Raw genomic sequence first — 12925 nt, 5'->3', positions numbered from 1 at the left:
GTAGTCAATTTCAAAAGAATGATGTATAATATATTTAAATAACATTTTGACTTTAAAATATTTATTTTATTCTTAGTAAGATAATTTATAGTCGTATGAACATCTATGATTTTTAGACCACAAGTTCTAAAAGTGTTTTTTTCTTTTAAAAATATCTACATGTTAAGTTAAATTAAAATTATATAAACCGAAAGGGAGTGAGTACAAGCTTTAGATTAATTTTATATTTATAAAATTTAAGTTTTTTTTTAACTAATTTTGCCTTTTAACAAAATTTAAAATGAAAATAATTCACAATTATTTTTATAGTTTTTTGTTTAATCAATAATCTATCGATAATAATAAAAAATTTTAATTTAGATAAGGTAATAAAGTATTTTAATTTTGAAATTTATGTATTAATATCAATTAAGAAAACATTTATTTTTAAGTTGTAAAACATTCATAATTTAATATTTAATGTGTTGCTTACTCTCGACGAATGAGACTGATTTATAATAATTTAAGATTGCAAGAAGTATAAATCAAGACTAAAAATGCAACTGAGTATTATATGAAGGTCAATATGTAGTTTATCTATTGTGGAAGTTTCAATGTATATGATATATAATTCTATGCCAAATTAATTTTTGTTTCCATATATTTATACTATTTTAAAATTTATCCCGTTAATTGGTTATGTGTTTTATTAAACTACAACTATGCACTCATTATTTTGTCATTTTCTTTATTCTTACATTATCAACTCTATTTTTTATCTCTTAGAATTGTAATATTTTTGTTTTCTTATTTAAGTGACAATTTTTTAAGATAAAACTAAATTTATTTTTGAGATTAAATAAATATTTATTTTGGAGAAAAATAAGAAAAAAAGATTTACTAACCTACAACCACGAAGATCCACTTTGAAACCCAGCGATGAAGAAAACTTTGAAACTCTTAGCCGCGAAATGAGGGAGAAGGAGTAAAAGCATTTTTGGAAAATAATGAAATGAGGGGGAAAAAGAGTAATGAAGATTTAAGGATTTAGTCTATGTGGCAGTGGAACCCTATTGACATACAATGTGGAATTCACATGGCATTTAACAACTTTCGTTAATAAGAAGGGCCCTTTTGACCCAATAGTTTACGGAAAGGGTAGTTTTGATCCGAAATATAGTTTAAGGGTAAATATGAAACAGTTCAGATAGTTTAAGCGTATCTTTACCCTTTTCCTTTTAGTTTATGTGGCAATGGAACCCTATTGGCGTGCAATATGACATTCACATGACATCTAGCAACTTTCATTAATAAGAATTGCACTTTTGACCCAATACTTTGACGGGTAGGAGAGTTTTGAGCCGAAATATAATTTAAGGATAAATATTAACTATTTTGGATAGTTTAAGAATATTTTTAACCTTTTCTATTAAAACTATATGAATACTTATGTTTAAAAAACATTGTATATAATATAAAACGAAATTACATAATGGAAGATGATAGGTTATATTGAATATGTTGTAGTAGCAATAAACATATATGAACTATTTAAATTGTATAAATATTTTTTATATTATTATAATCAAACAAATATAAATTAATTTTTAAAAATGAAATGAAATGATTATGTGGAGTCACACATGAAACAAAACCTTTTGTGACTCTTGAAAAAGATTATTGTATTCTTCTAGAAAATTATTTTGACCACTAATTATACAATTATAAAATTATAATTTAAAATTACAATATTGCCATTGATCGTCCTAATCATGGCTCTTCTATATAATAGAAATATTTTTAATAGGAAAGGATAAAACCTCCACATTAAGCCAAGTGGCAAATAATTCACCTTACTTTTCCAATGGCATTTTACAAATTTTATTTTTGATCTTTGTATAGTTGTGTCAAGTCCCTTTAAATAAGCTTTCCTGGTCATTTAATTGAAGCCTTTCAGAACGAGGATAAACAGGAAAGGCGATCAGAGATCTCCCTATCTCAACTACATCTTAGGTAGGAAAGAGCCTTTTAAGTTTCCATTTATGATTAATTAGGTTTATCACAAGTTTGGCAATGTCAGGCCTATCAACATTGTGGAGGAGTTTAATAACCATAAACACAAGGGTAGCGTTGATAGTTATGGAAGCATAATTTAATTAGTCGAAAGGGGTGCTTGGGTCGAGAATTTGAGGTAAGTGAGACTTTAAGCCTTAGAGTTTGCTTTACAAACCAACTTTAAAAATGTCTGTCATCTACCTAGTCGATGTGTTGGGACAAGCATGTTCTTGACATAATACTAAATATGTGGTGTGATATCGGATATCCTTCTTCACTATGGTAATATAGTTACTACTACAATACATAAATGTTGTAATATGTTAGGGGCATATCTATGCTGCCGTAATATGTTAAGGGCCTTGTCCATGCGGCCATAGTATAATTTGCGACTTTATATATAATATCATAGACTTGTCAAGGTGCCTGACGATATCCTTCACTGTTGTTTATGACAAGCTTTGAGTGTGGATTGAATTTTGACACTTTTAGAGAGCCCCACTTAGCTACCATATAAACTTAGTTCTCCTTAACTCCACTCCATAAGAAAAAATTTCTAAGTTGGTTGAACTTTTTCACAATACTTTTTGGAATATGGAATACACTCAACATATAGGATGGAAGAGCATTTAAGATCACTTTATTAGAGTAAATATACCTCCCAACAATATTATATTGGCTCTTCCACCTTGCTAATCTCATGTCTCATCCCTCCAAAACATCACTCCACACTTTTATTGTTGGGATATATACTATTAACCATATGTTAAGAAATAATATTTATTAGAGAATAAATATTTGCTCAGCTTTAATAGATCATATATTCGTTTATGGTGTCTATTTATTTATATAGTAGATGATTTGGTGTGTAGAGTTTTAGTTTATATTCAGATAATTAAATCATCGGTTCTGATAAGTGTAAAAGTTTTTTGGTCACAATCTAGGATGAAAATTGGACATGCCATCGGGTACGATTGTAGCACAAGATTATGTGTAATTTATCCAAAATATGCGAACGGTATAGTTCCAACTTCTTGTGCTAGTACATTTTGTATGTATTGAATAGGACCGAGTAGAAATAGTTATTTTAGACTAACTGACAAAAGCATATTCTCTAAACTAGTAAATGTACTTATAATCTTAATCCTGATATAACTATTGTGATATGTATATATTAATTATCGTTTTGATTTATTAAAAGGTAAGATTCTAAGATGGGTCAATATGTCTGGTAAGTTGGATGATAATAATGTATATTGGTGAAATAATAAGTTAGTTGATGGAATCCATGTCTCGTTATAGAGATTGATTGATATGCCTTTTGAGAAAATTATAAGTTTTCATCGTGTCAAATCTTGCAAGTGGATTTATGAATCCGACACATGAAATAAGTTAAGTAGTGCTCTAAAGGAAATTAATCATTAAGTTGAATTCGTCAGTAATTAATTTATTGATTAGTATTTGAAATCTTAACATGAGAAATTACATAAGTGTTTAATGGGGAATTACGAAATAGAGGAGTGCAATTACGAATTTCTAGTGGAATGATTTGTAATTTACTATGGTAAGAATTATTCAAATTAATTATTTGGAATTATTTCCATAATAGGAAGTTCTGTAATTAATTTTGTGGTTTCTATGTTGCCCATATTTAACTAGAACTCATAATCCTATTTCTATGGAAAAAGGAAGAATAATATGAGTTTTCTAGTCTTCTAGAAAAACAAGGTGTTCTAGTCATTTTGGATTAGGAAGAAATTTCTATAAATACGGATTTTCCTAACCTAGAAAATAGAGGAATAAGTTTTCTATTCGATACTTTCCCACCCATGTATTGAGAGAGTTTGGATGTGACATGGGATCACTGTTGAAGACCATATATATTGTTTATCTTGTAGATTTGCTTGAAAGTACGTCTATCTCGTAGATTCGCTTGAAGGTATCTGTTCACGCTTCAAGATGTATTTATCGAATTAAATTTTAGTATGTTTATGTGTTCTAGCATGATATGTGTTTTAGTATAAACGGTATTGATTATCTATTATTCATATAAGTAGTAAAGATCCTAATGAGTCTCCGCTGTGCATATAGTTTTATAACAATTGATATTAGAGCCTTGCTTGCATCTATTTTGATAACTTTATTGCGTTCGCATATACATATGTTGTTATATACAATAATATATTGTTTGGTCGATGAAAGCCGTCAATCACATGAGGAGCATGTTTGGTCGTATCAATTTAATTGGATTATGACATATTCTTGTTTTAAATTTAAATTAACAAGTAATGAAAATTACTTGGTGTGTTTAATAAATGATGGCGTGACAGCAAACAATATTTGGCCACAATTTTCTTTACCTTGTTGAGTTTTGAAGCTAGAGATGGCAGTATATTTTTTTTAAAGTAGGTTAATAGGTAATTAAAATCCTATTTGTCAATGTTGGCATTAACAATGTTAATATTGAATAAAATATTTTCTTTTCAAAAATGAAGAGAGGACTAGAGTGGCGGCATACAGTGGCAAGAAAAGTTGTTTTTAATCCACAATATACACCCACCTAAACCTAGATCTCTTTTTATTTATTTATTTATTTATTGTTTTTTTTTGACATTATTCTCTTGATTAGTTATATGAGCATTGTTTTATTTCTCTTTGTATAATATAAATAATAATAGTTAAGAATTAATAATGATTAATAAAAGTGTTGTTAATGAATCTATTTATTTGAAATCATTGTAAAATTCTTATAAATTATTCTTTTTTTATACATGTAGAAATAATTAACATATAAATTGAGAATTATGATTACTAAATAGAATTTACGATAGTGATCTATTTATTTGAGTCATTAGAACATTCTCAATGTATCATATATAAATTGTCCTAACTCCTAAGTGAATAGTAATGACGAATATTTATTTACTTAAATCGAGATTCATTTTTTAGATACTAGTAACACTTAACTAATTCATGAGAAGAGATATTAAAGGTTTTCACCGGTCTAAAAGGGAGAAAACGTAATATTTTGAATTCTCAAGTGTATGAATTGAGAGAACAATTTGATATAAGAAGATGTTGTATGTCTTAGTCAAAGAAAAGGGACACAATATGTCTAATGCTCATGAGATAATTATTAAAAGAGAACAAAAATATAAATCGAGTTATTTTAATCCCTAACTATGCCTGAAAAGATTTATTTTTCAAATTTTGTCATAGTTAAGATGGTCATGAATTTTATGATATCTGATTAACTTGAAATTTGGTGGTTTCAACGAAAATCGTTTAGATAGTTTTAAGTAATTTGTTGGATTAAAATTTGGTTATAGCTTTGGAAATAAAGATTCTTCACAGATTCCAATTGACCTGAAATTTGGTAAGTTCATTGATAACGGCCTAGTAAGTACTCATTTCTATGTGGTTATATTTTTTTGAGGTCGTTAAAATAAATTTAAAGTTGTTCTTTGGAATTAAAATGTGATTTAGTATGAATGACATCCTTTATATTGGTTTTATTTATGTTATACGTGGTAAGGATGTTGATCTTATTCATTTTTCCTAAAAACATTTGAATTTGAATTTGGTCAAGAGATTTGGAGATAAATATTATTTTTGAACTCCAATTGATCATTAATTTGGTAGGTTCATCAGAAACGATCAAATTTAAAATACTCATTGTTATGCAGTGATTTGGTAATTTGAGATCGTTCAGATGATGTTGTTAGATAATTTTTATATCTTGATAAATTAATTTTACCGAAAAGTTACTCGACTATGGTATAGCGGTAATAGAGTTTGTTCTCTATGGTCTTGATGACTAAATTTTAGTGAAGTATTAAGTTCATGTGGTTGCTTAGACCTTCCTCTATAACGGATAAAATTAATACAAGTCATTAAAGTTTAATCTCTAGTTTTGATTATCTTTATTGACTCTACTAAACTGAGTATTTGATTGGATCAATGGATGTAGGGATAACGATATTCACTTGACTTAAAATTTACATATACTCTCCATCTGAGTTAGCTTTTGTTTTAAATTTGTTGAAGTGAATATTTGACACCACATATGTATGTTGCATGAGTAGTCATTTTTTCATCAAAATTTATTGTTCAAGATGCATTGATATCTATAAGGCGTGTCTTGAATTTTGATATTTATCGTATAAATTTTCACGCCCCGAGCTACAACCGAGACGCCACTCGCCGTCTATGCGGAAGGATGCCCCCGAAAAGAATGGAACACTATTTTGCTCTGTAGGATGCGTCGGATCCCGTAAAACAAGCGAGCTCTTTACCCTTAAATTCAAACATGTGGGCACAAAATGTTATCCTGACATGGGACCTAGGACCACAAGTGATCCCAGCCAACCTTGTTGGCATGATGATGAGGATACTAAAGAATACAAACTGACGTGGAAGCTAAATCATAATTTGAAATGAAAGGATGGGGAATACCCATATGCTAAAACTGAGATATTTGAAATACTGACGAGTTTAATACAAAGGAACTATTAACTCAACACTAAGCTGAAACTAACTATGTCTGAAATAAGCCTCTAACTGACTAGAAATGTTGGGACAAAAAGTCTAGCAAAACTGAAACTAAATCACTAAAAAATTGAAATGAATTCATGACTATTGTCCTCGGAGAATGAGGACTCAACACTGATCCTGCTGAACTGGAGATCGTGAATCGATCAAAGCGTGATCTGGATGCTGAGAACCTGAACCTACATCACGAGAATATGTAGCAAACGTATGCGTCAATACTTGAAGGTACTGAGCGTGTAGGATAGAGTAAAGCTAAAACAAAACATAACTGAACAAGAACAAAAGCAAGTATAATAATATGAACATGATATACTGAATTCTGAGCTAACTGGATGAAATGACCAAATTTATAACATGCTGAGAATGAATAATAACTGAACTGTAAATATGGTCAGTGTATTAGAGTTTGACTGAACTGTGGGAGCTACTAATAACCGATAATAAAACGACATGAGCTAAATGTGGAGTCCGATGTATACGCCCCATCGAGAGGACCCAATTTACCCTGCTAGAGGTATTAAGGCATGCTGGCGTGATCACTAAACTGATGCCCACAGAGGGGACTTACAACCTACTTGGCTAGTAGTTCTGGGACTAATTGGGTACACTGAACCCTAGTCCAATTCGGTATTATGCTACTCACAATGAATTATGTAATTAACTTATTATGACTAAGTTTTTGTAAATACTGGATAGCTCAAAACTGAACATGCAAACTGAGAATGCAACAATTAATCTGGTAACTATGCATTTATAAATGAGGCATGTATATCTGAAGTAACTGAAATATCTGACCTAGCATGTGTAATTCAAGAACTAAAGAGATACATATCTAGGGTTTTGAAATTCATGTAATAATCTAAGTAATAACATGGCAATCTGATTTGGAACGTATAACTAATTAATTCATGAAGTTCTGTTGAAGTTCTAGAAACTTTAGGTCTAATCATGATATGGGAATCAAGAACTGACAGAAAACTAGGGACCCAATGGGTGAAAGGAACCGACTTGTGAAATCCCACATACCTTGTGATGAAATTCACGGAGAAATATTTAGATTTCGGGACTGTTTTGCTGGAACCTTGATGCGTTCTTGAACTAGGGTTCTTGACCTTTTTCTCCTTTCTTGCTTCTAATTTTCTAAGTTTTGATTTATGATTTTTACTTAGGTAAGTTTTATTTATATTTCTAGGCTTAAACTAACTAAAATCTGATGATTTAGGGTCAAAACGACGTATCTTAGGGTTTAAACAAAGTGAGAAAAGACCACAAGATCGCTTAGTTAATTGTTGTCTGACCAAATGACGACCTGGACTGATGGGCCGTCGTTCAATCGACTGTCCGTCGTTTGGGTCCGTAGGTTAGGACTGTTCGACAAGCCTTTACTAAAACGGGCATAACTTTTTACTTGGAGGTCTGATTTTACCAAACTCGGTGGCTATGGAAAGTGATTCAGTTATCAATCATTTCATAGGTTATGCGACACCTAATTCATTTTGTGCTAAGAGTTATGATAAATTTAAGTTGACCCTATAGCATTTCCCCCCTAATTGTCTGCTAAGTTTCACCTACTAGTCAATCGTGGTTCTTGTCAGAGAGTGGGTAAATGAGGTCTTGATCGACGGACACAGACTACGGACCGTAGTCTTACTTACGGACCGTAGCCCTGTTTGTGAATCGACACATAGTCAATTTTTCTGGGCTGCATCATGAGAGAGTTTCAATCACAAACAACGGATGTGTAGTACGGGCCGTGGGTCAGACTACGGTCCGTCGATAGTAACCATCGATTGCACCTATAGATTTCTGAAAAGCTGATTTTTGGTTTGTTTTGGATTCGGGGTGTTACATACATCAACATGCTTTCTTTTGAAATTTTAGAATTTTGTTCTTTATTCTTAGTTCGTGTATCTATTTCATAAAATGATGATATGATAAGAATTACTGAGGGGGGAAATCTTAAATTCTATTATGTCCAGACAACGCTTTCAACTAAATTGATCATAGTTTTTGGAATTCAAAAAAAAAGAACTTTGATTGATATGAAATTTCGGTAGATTCATAAGAACGACCTAGTAAGAAATTATTTTTGTTGGATGGTCATATGAGTTTTTGGTCATATTTGATTAAATAGTAGTGAAGTATTAGTTTTATGTTTTATCTTAGACCTTCCTCCCCATCGGATGAAATTGATACAAGTCACTATTGTATTGATCGTCTATGTTTTGATAATCTATATTAACTCTCCAAAACAGAGTAATATAAGATTAGATCAATGTAACTAGAGGATTTTCACTTAACTTAAAGTAACAGTAGACTCTCCATCTGAGTTAGGTTTGTATAAGTTTATGGAGTGAATAATCGGTCATTGTACATGTGTATTGCATGAGTAGTTCTCCAATCCCATCGATTGACTATTCGAGATGCATGGATATATATGTATAAATGAACCCTGAATTTTGTTATTCGGGATTATTCAAAATATCATGTCTATTTAATGTATTATGTCTCACATTCTCAACAGAGTTTACGCACCCACTTAGTACTACTTAAGCTTTTCTTTTGATAGGGAGAAAATGTTAATTCAAAAAATGCATTGTACATATACCTTGTGTTAGAAGAAATTATTTTTAATTTCTAACTACATAAGAGATGATTATTTGATATATTTGTTTGTAACTCTCCTATCATTGAGTTTGATGAATATTTCATTTATAGTGGTATGTAGTTGCGTGATTTTTTTATTAATATTATCTCACATGAATTGAATTTTATTAATTTATCTCATAAGAGAAAGTATCTATTAAATTGAATCAAACTTCTATTAAATTTTATTGTACACTAACATCTAAGTTATTTATTTTGAATAGAACTTCGAGGTTGGTTAATGGATGGACATAACGGTTCATTGAAAATGAAGTCACTACCAACATGTGAGTTCTGTTCAGAAGGAAAAATAACTAAGAGACTTTTCCTTATAAAAAAAAAGGAAAAGGTGGTAGTGATAAGTTAGAATTATTTCATCTTGATTTGTGATGTAAATGAACATTCGGGCAAGAGGTGACTTTGAGTATTCTAAGATATCCACAAACGGTTACTCATGAAATGAATATATTTTATTTTGATGTTTTGGTAGTCTGAATATCTTGATAAACTGATCAAGATATTTTAAACTAATATAGAGCATCATGAAAAATATATATAAAATCACTGCAATTTGACTTAGTAACATAAACCTCTTTGTAGAGCTCATGAGTCACTTATCTTATAGAATAATTGCATTTCAATTATCTACACCAGATACTTTATAATAGATTGGTGTAGAAAAGAAAATAAGTAGACTCTTATGAAGATGATAAGATTAATTATTGACTTATTATTAGTTATTTTATTTCTTTCCGGATAGGTTCTAATAACTACATATCACATTCTTAATTCAATTTCTTTCAGATCAGTACCTTGGATAACTATAGAACTAGTTGGATGACGTAAGTCTAATCTGTGATGTCACGCCCCGAGCTACCCCCGAGACGCGGACATGGAACTTAGAACCACAAGTGATCCCAAGCTAACCCTGCTGACATAATCATGAGCGTAATAAAGATAATAAACTGATGCGGAAGCTAAATCATAATTAAATCTGAAAAGATGGGGATACCCATATTCTATAACTGAGATATTTGAAAACAATGAGTTTAATACAAAGAAAATGTTAACTCAATACTAAGCTGAATCTAACCATGTGTAAAATAGCCTCAAAACTTGACTAGAAATACTGGGACAAGCCCCAGCTAAATCTAGCAAAACTGAAACTAAAAAACGTAAGACTGAAATCAAACTCATGACTGTTGTCATCGGAGAATGAGGACTCACCACTGAATCTGCTGAACTGGAGATCAGAAATCGATCTATGCATGATCTGGATGCTGAGAACCTGAACCTAAATCACGAGAAGATGTAGCGCACGTATGCGTCAATACTTGAAAGGTACTGAGCATGTAGGATAGAGTAAAGTTCAAAATAAAACATAACTGAACAAGCATAATAGCAAGTATAATAATGTGACATGATAAGCTGAATTCTGAAACATGCTGAAACTGAATACTGAATATACTGATAAATGGTCAATGCAGAGAGTCTGAAAGATATGTGGGAGCTACTAATAACCCATAATAAAGCCACATGAGCTAAATGTGGAGTTCGATGTATACGTCCCATTGAGAGGACCCAATATACCCTGCCAAAGGTATAAAGGCATGCCGGCGTGATCACTAAACTAATTGCCCACAGAGGGGACTTACAACCTACTTGGCTAGTAGTTCTGGGACTATTTGGGTACGCTGATGTACCGTGGTTTTACGGTATTTTCAATGCTTTTTCCTTAAGTTTAGTGTGTCTCCAAAAGCCTTTTTGTATTTATTTTTATGTAAGTTTCTCTTTATTTGCAGGAAATCTGTCCAAAGATGAACGCGGAAGTTTTTGAGCGATAAATGCAGAAGAGACCACCTACGGAGCTTATGAAGGTCCTTCGAGTCTGTGACGGTCCGTAGGTGGCATCGTAGTGAGGAGAGAAGCTGCTGAAGGAAGATGGGGAAGTCTGACCTAGTATGGAATTACGGAAGTCCATGACGGACCGTCATAGCCACAACGGTCTATCCTGCTGGTTCGTCATAATGATCAGAGAGTAGTCCCAGTATCCAAATTCCAAGAAGTTAAAGTATTATGGAACGGAGACCCTCGACGGACCGTCGTGCTTGGAACGGTCCGTCATACCTGTTCGTTGAGGGTAATGAAGAAACCAGCAGAAGAATTTGTGAAGTATGGGACGACGGAGGCCATGACGACCTGTCATGACCACTACGGTCCGTCACGAGGTCCGTCGACTCAGACGCGTTTGGACAGATTTTCAGTATTTAGAATCCATATTTTGTTAGGTTTTTATTTTTATTATAAATAGTTTGAAAAACCTCGTTTTTGGGGTTAGACTTTTCGATAATTTTTAGTTATCTTGTTCAAGTATTGAAGAATTAATTTCAGTAATTGATACACTTTTTCTGGAATGGATTGTTGGTATTTTTGTTGATTAATCTAGTGAATTTTTTGGATTTTATTCCTTCTCATTAAAGTAAGTGCATGAATTATTATATTAAATATATGAATAGTGTGATTATGACCATGAGTAACTAAACTCCATAACTAGGGTTATGGGAACCATGGGTGAATAATGAGGTAAAATCTAACTAAAATAGCAATTCTAGAATAGTGTCTTGCATGTATTGATAATTCTTTCGTTTAGTAGTCTTTTTAACGGATGACCAACGTCAGACTCGCCTTAATGCTACTTGCTGGACCAAGGAGATCGATAATAGGAAACAATTATCAACATAAATTTAGTGTACACTATCTAATAGGTTAGTGTAGGTTGGTACGAGTTAATAGCTTAGTCAAAAATCGAATACAATGCTTAATATGAGCTAAAGGTAAGGGTTAGTATAGCAACACATGTAGCCGGACAAAGGTGCGGAGTGAAATTTTCTAGATGCCAGACCAAGGATTTAGAGATACATAACTTATGATTTTACATGCAAGACACTAGGAAAGAATTGTTATAGTTAGAATTATAAAGTTAAGAACCTGTGGGGAACACTTAACCCGTAGTTACTTTTATTGATTGATTAAGCTCCGAGATTTGAATCTGTTAGTTGTTTACTTTAGTTTAGTTAATTATTTTCATTATTTTAGAAATAAAAACCCCTTTTTTGTCTTTTTTTTTCTAGGGAAATAGTTTACTAAATAATAGTAATAATAGAAGAAAGTTAAGTCTGAACTATTTTCCTCGTGCGATCGATCCCAACCTCATTAGTTGGGTTCTTTACTTGATACGACCGCTTTACTTCTTATTTGAGAAGTAAGTTCGAGCGTATCCTAGTCCAACTCGGTATTATGCTACTCCCATGGATTCTGTAAATTAACTGATTATGTCTAAATTTCTGTAAATACTGGATAGCTCAAAACTGAACATGCAAACTGACAAAGCAACAATTAATCTGCTAATTTACACTTATGACTGAGGCATGTATATCTGAAGTATCTGAAATATCTAACCTAGCATGAGTAATTCATGAAATAAAGAAATACAAAGCTAGGGTTCTGAAATTCATTCAATAATTTGAGTAATAACATGATAATCTGATTTGGAACATAAAACTAATAAATTCATAAAGTTCTATTGAAGTTCTAGAAACCCTAGATCTAATCATGATATGGGAATCAAGAATCTGACTGTAAACTAGGGTCCCAATGGGTGAAAGGAACCCACTAGTGAAATCCCACATACCTG

General features: G+C 31.7%; 1 long non-coding RNA gene across 1 annotated transcript; it reads left to right on the top strand.

The window, feature by feature from the left end:
• Positions 1–1865: 1865 nt before the first annotated feature.
• LOC114077920 lies at positions 1866–9710 on the top strand. Its single transcript, XR_003579307.1, has 2 exons — positions 1866–2170; positions 9456–9710. It is a non-coding gene; the product is annotated as an uncharacterized LOC114077920 (long non-coding RNA).
• Positions 9711–12925: the final 3215 nt, after the last annotated feature.

The sequence above is a fragment of the Solanum pennellii genome, chromosome 7 (genome assembly GCF_001406875.1).
Source record: "Solanum pennellii chromosome 7, SPENNV200".
In the NCBI taxonomy this organism is placed as follows: domain Eukaryota; kingdom Viridiplantae; phylum Streptophyta; class Magnoliopsida; order Solanales; family Solanaceae; genus Solanum; species Solanum pennellii.
Note: the sequence above shows the minus strand (reverse complement) of the source record. Positions and strands in the feature narration are given on the sequence as shown.